General features: G+C 35.0%; 1 long non-coding RNA gene across 1 annotated transcript; it reads left to right on the forward strand.

Moving 5' to 3' along the window:
• The first annotated feature begins 6485 nt into the window (after positions 1-6485).
• Positions 6486-7858, forward strand: LOC125652606 (uncharacterized). The gene is made up of 2 exons (XR_007361621.2): positions 6486-7105; positions 7320-7858. It is a non-coding gene; the product is annotated as an uncharacterized LOC125652606 (long non-coding RNA).
• Positions 7859-12953: the final 5095 nt, after the last annotated feature.

A 12953-nucleotide genomic window follows, 5' to 3' on the forward strand; every position in this document is an offset into this window, starting at 1 on the left:
AATATACAGGCGCAAACACGCTTCACGAAATACACAGGCGTAAAGCGTGGCAGCTTAGCGCAAACACGCTTCACGAAATATACAGGCGTAAAGCGTGGCAGTTCATCCCCTCCTGTATATTTCTTTATTACCCTATGCCGTGTAGTATGACTTATCAGTCATCACATACGTTTTACGTACAGTTTAATATAGTATATACTGAGGAGACTCTACACTACAGATTTAACTAGAATTCTCTCTGAAAGCAGACATAAACCTGCGTAATATTAAGCTCTATGTGTTTCATGTAGTTCAGACAAGGTACATTTAATTCATGTGATGCATTTTATACTATTTTCTTGCGGGTTTTTTTTTATGTTAAACATAACTGTCTTCAGATTCCTTGGCTGATATGACCTTGACCTCGTTACATGCGACCGCCTCGCTCCTTCTCATAAAATCTACGCAGGTGTGTTTGGCATTTTATTCATGACAATCAATTATAAATAGGTTTTATAATTGAATTCTAATTCATTATAATGTAACAGCTGTTGTTTAACACGTATCTTCTGGCAATAAACTAAACCAATGCGTATAAACGAAACTATCTAATTTTCTTTAAAATTCTTAACAACTGTTACATTATGTTGGCTCTGTTCTAAGGGTCATGTTTTAGGAGAGGATAACTTAAGAATGACACACTAGATAAAGATAGGGATGAAAAGTTGAAGGATATGTAAAATATTATTTTTTAAAAATCAAATTTACTTTCTTTAGTAAAAAAAAAATAGTTTTAGCAGAAAGTAATCTGAAAATTTAAAACTCCGGCTTGACTTGAAGCCGCGATCTGCAGATCAGTAGTTGACCCGCTATACTACTGCGATACTTAGCTAGACGATTAAATCTAAACGGATTAGGTAATATTGCTAATATTCATATTTTCATGCATGTTTTAAAAGGAAGTCAGCCATTATAACGATGTAGTATACCTCCTTAATCAACCTATCCCATACAAATAATGGTAAACCGCATCCACCGATAAGCGAAGGTTAATGGGTAGTAATACGTACAAAAAACAAAACTAAAACAAATCGTATCTCGTAGTACAGCTTTTAATCAGCCTATCTCAAACATTATTTTGATCCTCACTAATACTCATGTGTTTATGGTCTCTTTTCAGATAGTTCTTATGATGATATCTGTATGTAAATTAACTGTGATATTTTAGGGTTTATGATAAATGTCCTACACATTTATGTTAAAATCTTGTTGTTAATCGAAGTCAACATTGCAGCTCTGTTTGTTTCTATGAAGATCATAACAGAAAGACATGTTAGGTGTAAAAGTTTGTCATTTATTTAAAATGACTAAAAAATGTTAGTTCTAAGAATACAGAACGAAATTGACTGGGAGACATACCCGCATCTTGACTAGAAATGCAATATATAAAAGTAATACACAACATCATTCTCCCAGCCACAATATTATTACAATAAGCAAATGAGATGAAATAAAATATGAATCTTATTGGAAATAAAGAATAAGAAACGGAGGGGGTGGTTACCTTGGGTGGGTTCTACAAACAATCTTGGTAGAAATTAAAAAAAAAATTAGGCAAGAATGTAAATACATCTACACAGTCAGCCTACAAGTGATAACAGCCATCACCAAAAATAGAATGACCAATTTTTAAATAAATTGCTTTATTAAAAATAAACTTGTTATATGATAAAGACAGGAGCACAATGTAAACTAGTTTGTATAACTAATTGTGCAGTCCTGTTTAAATAAAGGATATTATTAGAGTACATTGAAAGTTACATGCAGTTGAAAGTTGAGAGTTCAACTTTGAGAACAGAGTACTTTTTTTTCTTTCTTTGAAAATCCGGTTTATAACACCAGTTTATATAACATAACTTCAGAACCAGGATTTGTTCCCGGTTCCTTTATATACTGTTACAAAAATATCTACATGTTTATGATATGTACATGCACATTATGTCAATTTTTTTTTTTTTTATTGTTTGATTTTTTATTTGACTTTTACATTATATACATATATGTAATTTAACTACACAATAATATCATCAATATTCATATGCAAAAGACATTTTCATAAATATAAAGAAGAAGAAAGAGAGAAAGAAAGAAAGAAAACATATAAAACAAAGGGGGCGTGGAACACAATCTTAGGTTAAAAAAAACCAAAACAACTCTTTAATACAATCATAATTTATCATAAAGAACAGAGTACTTGATATTGATTCAGTCTAAAGTTCAGATCAATATCCACGAGCTCTTGCAACTCTTTATTAAAACTTGGAAGTATCGATAAGATAAATTGAACTTTTCTGTTCACATATTGCATGTAAAAGGGAGGGGAGCCCCTTTCATATTCTTTTACTACAATAAAAATTTTACACGATACTAAATTTACAAAGATGTGATATTGTATTTTACTACTTCATAGATAAAACTTTCATTTGAGGAAGAAACTGAGTTTTGTCCCCTTAAACTACAGCTATCCTGCAATATCTGAACCCCAAGAATAGTTTTGAGTTTGTTCACTTGATCAGGTTTCATAAGCAGATCCGGGGGGGGGGGGGGGGGTTGTAATCTCAAAACGCTATTTATGTAATACCTGCTTAATGTTGATTAACTGAAACGTGTTTGCTCTTACCCCAACAATAGCACAATCAACATTACTTGTGCGAATTGAGAGAGAGAGAGAGAGAGAGAGAGAGAGAGAGAGAACAAAGTGTAAAAACATATATTCAGTACAACCCAAAAGTTGGCGTTCAAAAACAATGCCCACAAAAAGCAAACAAACAGAACAACACCAACCACAATTATTTTACTGCCGGTGTTCCCAGATCACACTTTGTGAATCACTTATAATTATTAATTTCCACGTGAACCGGAAATATAAAAAGTTTCCAATACATACTCAAGTTTGATCTCTCGACAAAGAATTTTTTAAAAAGGGGGGGGGGACTTTCTTTCCTACCTAACAACCGCTGAAGCTTTGTATTTAGTACATACATTTGTACATGTTAAGAGGGTATACTTTTTGTGCCGAATCACAGATTCTAGCTAGTTGCAACCCATAATGACGAATTTGCAGCGTGTTTATTTTGATTACCTACACACCTAAATCCATTTTATCTCCTATGGGATTTATGAGATTTATCACTGTTCTTTCATGTAGTTGGAAAGATTATTTAATTGATACACGATTTAAAACTCCTCGGAGCGTGGGCAAGGGCGATAAGACTGTCTGATAAAGGGGTGCATAGATATGCTCGCTCCTAAATTGATGATTGTGGAAATAATGCAACCAATAGAGTCCTTTATACGGTACGTAAACTTTTACTCGCGTGGGGCGCATGGGCAGATTAAGGACGGTGTGTAGCTATAGATATGTAGCTCGCGGGTAGGATTGAAGAGTGGGGGTCCAAACTGAAGTTGGTCTACACTTACCTGACTGGCAAAAAACCCTCACATTTTGAAAATTATAAAAAATGAATCCAGATCTGATGGGTGTAACAGGTCGTAAATAGTTCTAGACCCCACTGTACACTGTACACTGTGACTTAGTGGGGTCGCAAAATTTTCCTGTTTAATGTGTTGCAAACTTGAGAGTAATTAATGCATTTGGGATCTTATATAAGTTTTTTGTGTAAAATCAACTAAAAATTAATATGCACAAAGAGAATGATACATTGTGTCTGTCGAACAGTTTCAAGGTGATGACGCCCTCAAATTACAAAGAAGTTTTTAGATTCCTCCTTACGTAATTACAAACCAAAACATTCCCAGTCTGAACCCGGAATGAAACCTTGATGTTTGATCATTATGACAAAGTATTGGAGACACCGTTTTCTTGATCGATTGGGGTTTGCAAGTCTTATGTAAATTGTTTTGGTGTTAAGAGAGAGAGAGAGAGAATTTGAAATTTCTAGCTGAAACATTACTGTTACCTTAGAGTTTTGATAATCTTTCATGAATTAATAATATTTTGAATGTCTTTCCGTTTCTTATAATTATGTATTTAGCATTCTCAAAATGAACTTACATGTTACATGTACCTATAAATGTATGTTAGCAATGACAAATGGAAATATAATATCAGCAATATTTGTCTATTCCGTTTTTAAGATTACCTAGCTGGGTAGCTTATTGGGTTAGCGTGGCGACAGCTGGTCTGTATAGATCGCGGTTTCTAGTCCAGCGGGTTTTTTTTTTTTTTTTTTTTTTTTTTTTTTTTTTTTCAAATCACTTATTACTAAAAGTGCTGGGTTTTTTTTTTTTTTTTTTTTTTTTTTTTTTTTTAGGGTGTGTGTGTTTTATGTTGTTTTTGTTGTTGTTGTTTTTACTAAATAAAGTAGATTTGAAAGTTTTCAGTTTCAAAATATTGTACATAGCATCCACTTTTCATCAACATAAAATTTCTTTGGTGTGTTATTCCTCCTGAAGAAGAAAAACAATCAGATGTTTTTACCCCTTGTTAGTATTTATTTCAACGTTTGTTCATTTATTTTTGTCCTAAAAGATTTTTCCCCAAATCTTCCTTACCTACCTATTACCAAGGGGAAACTCAATTTGTAAGTTTAATATAGACCCGGTCTGAAGTAAATTGTTTTTGTTACTTAGGGGTATTTCAATATTCATAACTCCGTTTACTCGGTCAAGATACATGTATAGGGCTCACGGCGGGTGTGATCGGTCGACAGGGGATGCTTCCTCCTCCTAGGCACCTGATCCCACCTCTGGTATATCCAGGGGTCCGTGTTTGTCCAACTCTCTATTTTGTATTGCTTATAGGAGTTATGAGATTGATCATTGTTCGTTATCTTCACCTTTCATGACTGTCAACTGTTTTAGAATTTAAAAGTTTTAGGATTTAATAATGATAGCCTTTATTCATTCAGGATGATACAAATTAGCATAGTGATACAGAGAGTTGTCATTGTGGTCCAGCATCAAAACACATACAAACATAAAAGATATTTAGAACTAGCATCAAAATATGAATACATTACACAAAAGAAAAGGCATAACATGATACATAAATATATAATTCCAATCTTATTTATTACAATTGTTTTGATTGGACAAAAATAAAACTGAACAAGAGTTTACACATCAATAAATCCGAAAACGCGATGTATTCATACACGCCTGAAAACAAACAACATAGTGCGGGTAACTATTCAAATTTTTGCAATTGTTAATAAAGTCAATGAATTGGAATTATAAGAATCAAACATTCTTTTGGAAGAATTTATCGATGTGTAAACTCCGGACATTTTACTCACAAACTTAACATAAAAGTGCCTTCGCACTTTTATGTTAAGTTTGTGAGTAAAATGTCCGGAGTTTACACATCGATAAATTCTTCCAAAAGAATGTTTAATCCTATAGTATACACACAGCGTCACATCGCAGCTACTCGAGATCAGTGACCTGAACTGAAAAGAAGAAATCGCAATGTTTACGTGCTACGTCTATCAAAATACTTCATCGGATACACAGCATAAAAACTGCCAGCCGAACGAGAGTTTCGAACATTTTGTGACAGTTTGTTCCAAAGAAGCTGTTTGAACGATTATGATGTAATTTAAAAAGTGTGATGATTGAAAATAAACATTCTTATTTAAAATTTCATTTGAGGAGTTCATTTACTGTGGAGTAAAATCCGAATGTGCACTTTAAAAAGTGTTTATTTGTAAATTTTAGAAAAGTCAGTGTCTTTAAACCTTATCACATAATATCATCATTGCACAAGCCCATGATCCACAAAGATTTTATTGATGATATCAAAGCATCCATTTTATAATCTTTTCATTTACATTTAATGGGAATATTGATTAGAATTTGGACGTATATGAAAAATAGAAATTAAGAACGCTGTAATTTTCTAATTTATTGTTGCAAATTAAACGGTTTATGAATATACTGTCAAGTCATATCTATATGCAATAAAAGATACACAAATGTGTATTAGGAGGAAGGTAATTTATCTCCGTAAAGCATGGAAGATTTTTTCGTATCAAATTGAGATTGTTATTCATAATTCTATAGAACTAAGAAATATCCTGACCAAATCCGTTTGGTAATAGCCAAACCTGGACTTTCAAAGTATTTTAAATATGTTTTGGTTAATAGGTTACTAGTAACGGTAATTTTGGAGTGAGATAGAGAGAGACGATGCCATAAGTACTTATACAAAGTATGTTAAAACTTGGAGAGTTTCTTACACAGACTGTTTAAATTAATGTTGCCTATATTTTAAAATGTTAGTTACACGTGTATCTACAAACTATACCTTGTCATCATCAGAAAATCAATCGTTATCTTTAACAGAACTAAACAGATTTAACTGAAAGTCGACATTAAAGTGCTGGGTGCTTCCCTTGTTATTTGAATAAGTGGAAATTATTGAGAGCAGATAATAGAAAACATAATATATTGAAGGGTCGGTGGATTCGTAAATCAGCCAATATTGGGAGCTTGTATACTTCCTATTTCATGCACAAGCACTTGGTCCCATGAATCACTCAGTATTTGCGTAACCTAAAACTCCAGATCAGGTGCAGTCGCCAACAAACAAAAAAATGAGTGCAAACAACTGATAAAATTCTCAAATCTCAGTTGATAAAATTCTCAAATCTCGCACGTTAAATCAACACTTCCAATTCTGTGTGCTTTCTATGGAAAGCTATAGGGGACCCCCAGGTCATGTTCTATATATTTCATTGTAAATAGTTTTCATGAAAATGAATAGGAACGAGAAGAGAAGTTTTATTCTTTGCTCTCACTAACTGAAACTTATTGACTAAAGAAATAAATCTTAAATTATGGAAGGGTGTAAATTTCCTGTGATGTCATTAACAAGCGTGTCCTGTGTGTGAAGTTCAGAGCGCCGGTGGATTCGGTAGGCTGTGTTTTCAGGCTGACGTCAGGAGAAAAATCGTCCATCATTTTGTGGAGGCAGGTGACAGACGTTAATTAGTCATGCAGAAACTACAGGCAACAAAAAAAAAACAATTGTAATATTTAAACGATTATTTCACGCGTTCTTACTATTTCCCTTATTGGCAGCGAGGAAAGATTAACAATTAAAGTAAGGGTTTTTTTTAAAAAAATTAGTTCACCTTGCTATTATTAGATTATGCATCTTAATGATCATGTATTTTGCTCTGAAATTCAAATGCAATGTAAAAGTTACTTTGATGCATAACTCATTTTTTAAAATTAGATTTCATTTTTTTACAATGCAAAACATCATTTAATACTGGCATCGTTTTCAAATTGATATCAACGGCGCTGTTTTGTAGGAAGTGATAATGTTTCTTTGCAAAGTAACAGTCGCAATCCTTTGTCTGCACCTGACCTCATCGACTCCGGTCAATACGTCCACGCCGGGAATGGTACCGAACCCAGTAGTCGATAACTCCAAGAAGCCTTCCGCACCGGAAGTAGTACCAGATCCGGTAGTTGAGAACTCCAAAGCCCCCGTCCTGGTCACCGATGTGTGGTGTAGTACAAAATTCGGAGAGTTTGTGAAAATGTGCGAAGATGTCCACAGCGACTGCTGTCATCAGCTGGAGCCTTACCGATTTGCTCCGACCGGAAGTTTATGCCCGGGGAAGGAGGACACGGAGTGTGAAACCGGTTTGTTCACAGAGAGCTGTTGTAAAGACGGCAGAGAAATGAAATCCGAATTATTTGAGCAGATTTAAATTCTAGAGTAGGAGTGTGCGTTATAATGCATTACGATATTAACTTGGCATATCCTAAAAGTAATGCACGGTTATGAATTGTATTTATTTATGTTCAGAATGTTGTGCTAGTGGTATAAAAATTTATATGTTCAGTGTTTCTCTGTGTCATTTTTGAGATGTAGACATTTCTCATTTATAAATATATGATGGTATTTTAATGTAGGACAACATGGTTTGCATCTAGCTTTTGACACACAAAGTAAGTAAGTGCTTTATGAAAACTGTGCCTGCATGAAGCGTCCCAGATCATACCCTCATGAATTTCCTAAAATGAAATCTATTTTTTATATTTGCTTTCTACTTTCATCTCTGTCAGAATTCCCAGGCGTTAAAATAGACGTACTATGTTTATCAAGATCCATACGCGTATTCCTCACGCCTGCACGGTATTCATTAGGGAATGGCTGTCATTACAATTTGTAAAGATATCAAAGGCAAAAACATTGGAAATATAAAGAAATATACACAAATGATATTCAAACTTCCAATGTATTCATGTGAATGTCAATGATAACACGCTATGATCCTCGCTGTCACCCGAAATCGTTATTTCTTTAAGACTGGGATTCTCCGTCGTAGTAAACATCTGTCTATTTAAATACTTCTCTGGTAAATAAGTTATTCTAAAATGAATAATTCATTATGTATAAGATATGTTGCTTTTTTTCATTTCTACATATGTAGATGTGAAGTTTTCAACTGGAATCTGTCTTCATGTTAATCAATCACTGCCTGCGTATCTTGAATAGCAACACATTGCGATCTGCTGAAAGTAAAAACAACGTAGCTATTTGTATTAAAAGGTACCCATATTTTCAGGATTTACATAAACGCTGCCCGATCTTTGTACCGTTTAAAGATTGATATAACTAGTTTACAAGAGTTTAAAAAAAGCAGTTGAGGTTATTCAATTGGTATGAACACGGTGTTGCAGTTCTACCACCAAAACAAAAACATAGAAAAATAGGACACGATTGCCCTATTAAAATGCACTGTAAATAAAAACACTCGGACAAGGTTGCTGAACTGTATATGAAAAAACACAGAACAATAGGACACGATTGTCCTATCGAGGTTGTACAAAAATGTACTGTAAATCAAAATGACATAGGACACGATTACCATATCGAGGTTGTACAAAAATGTACTGTAAATTAAAAAAAAACATAGGACCCGGTTGCCATATCGAGGTTGTACAAAAATGTACTGTAAATTAAATAACATAGGACCCGGTTGCCATATCGAGGTTGTACAAAAATGTACTGTAAATTAAATAACATAGGACCCGGTTGCCATATCGAGGTTGTACAAAAATGTACTGTAAATTAAATAACATAGGACCCGGTTGCCATATCGAGGTTGTACAAAAATGTACTGTAAATTAAATAACATAGGACCTGGTTGCCATATCGAGGTTGTACAAAAATGTACTGTAAATTAAATAACATAGGACCCGATTGTCATATCGAGGTTGTACAAAAATGTACTGTAAATCAAAATGGCATAGGACACGATTGCCATATCGAGGTTGTACAAAAATGTACTGTAAATCAAAATGACATAGGACACGATTGCCATATCGAGGTTGTACAAAAATGTACTGTAAATCAAAATGACATAGGACACGATTGCCATATCGAGGTTGTACAAAAATGTACTGTAAATCAAAATGACATAGGACACGATTGCCATATCGATGTACAAAAAAATGGACCTTATGCGTATTACATCGGACAGCACAGGAAGGAGCAAATTCAGTTTGGATCATTCGTCTGAAAAGTGTAGGTGGTTTTTTCTTCTTCTATTTTTGACCACAAAACACCACCTGTATCGTGTTGAAAATGAGCGAGATGTCCCGGATGCTCAACCACAAAACAAACTGGTCCCCTACTTCTGTGCAGGACTAAACATAGGGTAGGTCAATAAGCGAGGGAAAGTTCAGTATAATGTACATGTATGTAAACAGTAGTTATGGAAAAGAATATAGCCTATCATGGCTTGATAATCGAATCATGATTTAAACCAATGAAATCCTTTATAAAACATTAAAGTAAACGATTCCTCGGATACAATACAAATGACAAAAATATACAATACAAATGGGGGAAAATACAATACAAATAAAATACTTATACAACATAAGTGGAAAATATACACTACAAAAGGGTAATATACAATAAAAAGAAAAACATACCTTTGGTATGCCCAGGGGTCCGTGTTTACCCTACTCTCAATTTTGTATTCTTTATAGGAGTTATGAGATTGGTTGATTGTATATTGTTTAATGTCCCACTCGAGAATATTTCACTCATCTGGAGACATCACCATTGACGGTGAAGGGCTGCAAAATTTAAACCTATGATCGGCGCTTACGGCCCTTGAGCAGGGAGGGATGTTTATCGTGCCACACCTGCTGTGACATGGGTCCTCTGTTTTTGCGGTCTCATCCGAAGGACCACCCCATTTAGTCACCTCTTACGACAAGCAAGGAGTACTGAGGACCTATTCTAACCCGGATCCCCACGGGCCTCACTATTCTTGCAAATGCAAGCTATCATTGGGTCGAATGTTGTCTGAGTGTTTCATACCAATTGATAGGCTGTTCTTTACACACTGATTTTGACAACGGATTATTCCGTTTATCTGATCAAGATATAGAGCCCACTGCAGTGAAACCGGTCAATAGGGGATGCTTACTCCTCCTGGGCACCTAATCCCACCTCCGGTATGTCCAGGGGTCCGTGTTTGCACTCTTGATTTTATTCTTTATGGGATTGATGAGATTAATCACTGATCACATATCGTTATATTCACTTGTTCATTTGCCGGTCGCGGTAGGTTAGTGATTAAGGTATTACCTTCGTATAACGGGAGACCCGAATATTTGTAACGTGTAGCGGTCACCCAGCTAAGTGCTGATCACGCTAGCCGTTGCTAAATTTGCGTGATCAAGAGAGAGACTCTACCACATCACTAGAAAAGCTAGCTCATTAAGAGGAAGTATAAGTTCCTCGAATACTGTCCGCTACCCCCCCCCCCCCCCCCCCCCCCGCTCGGGAAAAGCTTCGTCCCGAAACTTAGTGTGAGTCCTGTCTGAGTGTTTGACACCTGCTCAGTAACGGCATCCGCCGTTCCAGACGACAACCACCGTCGTCCCTGTTGATTGAGTATCCTTGATGTGAACCTGACTCTAGTCGAGCCCGGTTTTATACATTGCCTGTTAATGTATTGTGTAAAACGTCACTTCCAGCATCTTCATTAAATGTGTTCATAGTTTGCAACACGTGTTTTGTGTGAGCTTACTACATAATTGGCCTGTTAACCCAGCTTATTTACAGTCCCTGGACGAAGAGACTCTACCTGATGCAAGTCTCCCGCCAAACACTAGAGTCACTATGCTGCCACCAATTTGTAACGTGTAGCGGTCACCCATCCAAGTGGTGATCACGCTCGTCATTGCTTATCTTTCGTGATCGAGAGAGAGACTCTACCACATCACTAGAAAAGCTAGCTCACAAGCAAGGCAGTGTAAGTTCCCTCTTATACTGTCCGCTACACATTTAACATAAATAGTGACTGTATCTCCACTTAGCGTCCGGCTTTAGAAATGAATATCGCGGGATCAGATGGGACCTGAAAAACGGAGGTCCCTTGTCACGGTAGCGGCGGATCTAGAGGGAGGGTTACGGGGGTTGTAGTAGGAGCGGATCTAGAGGAAGGGTTACGGGGGTTGTAGTAGGAGCGGATCTAGAGGGAGGGTTACGGGGATTTTAATCCCCCTTAGGTTGAATAGTTTCAACAAAATGATCATTTATGGGTCTTCAATCTCCCTTTTTGGTCGGAAAGGAACCAACTTGGGTCACAGCCCCTCCTTTTAAAAATTCTGAATCCGCCTCTGGATATTTAACTACTAATGCCATCTAGTCCTTGTGTCTTTATTTCTCTTCGGTGGGGAGGGATTACATCCCTTATGAGTACTGCGTGTATTTATTTTATTCCTCCAGCAAAACACACGTGCCAGGGACTGTCAATTTGCTTCACTATACATGTAATTATGTTATAATGATATTTTTATTACAGTGATTTTTTTTTCAAACTACCACCCCTCCTTTTGAATTGGGAATAATAGCGACATTTTCCGCAAATTGGGAAAAATCATTCATAGTAAATTAAAATGATAAAGATGCATAAAAAAAAATCAAATAACAATTTTTTTTGTTTGAAATTTATTTCAGATTTGATTTAAAATCATAAAAGAAATAATTATTTAACATTAAATATGTATTGGAAGTCACACCTTGTATATATATTTTTACTTTTTCAATTTCTAAGAAATACTTATTGTCTAATTTCATAAAGAAAATAATAAATTATTAATTCACCAGCATTTGTACCCATAATCTTGTAAATATCATATTAATAATCAAGTTTCCAGAATGTCTCTCCTGTTTGTATTTTTCAGAAAAACCCTATACTGTTGGCCACTTCCTGTTATTAGCCTGACCCTACATATAATGGCGGTCAAACTAAATTGTATAACATTGCTTAATATGTATCTGGAAACTATATACTTCACTGCATATCTGCTTATGTGGATGCCTCTATTGTTTTATATCTTTTTTACAAAACCTTTTGCATGTGCAGTGGTTTGGAGAATAAAACTGAAGAGAAAAACGTATTTACTCTTTGTCAGCAAAATACGGTAACCTTTTTTTAAATGGCCTAATTTCCCTAGATTTGAAATTGGGAAAAACATAAATATATATATACATATATATATATATATATATATATATATATATATATATATATATATATATATATATATAATTGGGAAAAAACAGCTAATTTTAGTGAGGGGAAACAGCCGAATATCGGTGGCATTTTGGCCCCCAAAAAAATCACTGATTATAAGCATGTTGAATAGTATAGTGCATCAGAGTGATTATCAATGCATAGCTCTCCTGGTGTTTAACTTTTTATGCACTTTATCGTAACAATGCGATGATTCTAGGTTCATATATATTCATACTGGATACAATGTCTCTACTAGGCAGGCTGTGTTGTAGCGACGTGTCTGCTCTAAATTTTAATATTGTTAGAAATAAGCAACAAGTTTATTTGTATTCAATTCATTGTTACAAGTTTAGTTGTTTATCCTACAATTGTTCTTATTTTATTTAAGGG

Source organism: Ostrea edulis, chromosome 5 (assembly GCF_947568905.1).
Source record: "Ostrea edulis chromosome 5, xbOstEdul1.1, whole genome shotgun sequence".
In the NCBI taxonomy this organism is placed as follows: domain Eukaryota; kingdom Metazoa; phylum Mollusca; class Bivalvia; order Ostreida; family Ostreidae; genus Ostrea; species Ostrea edulis.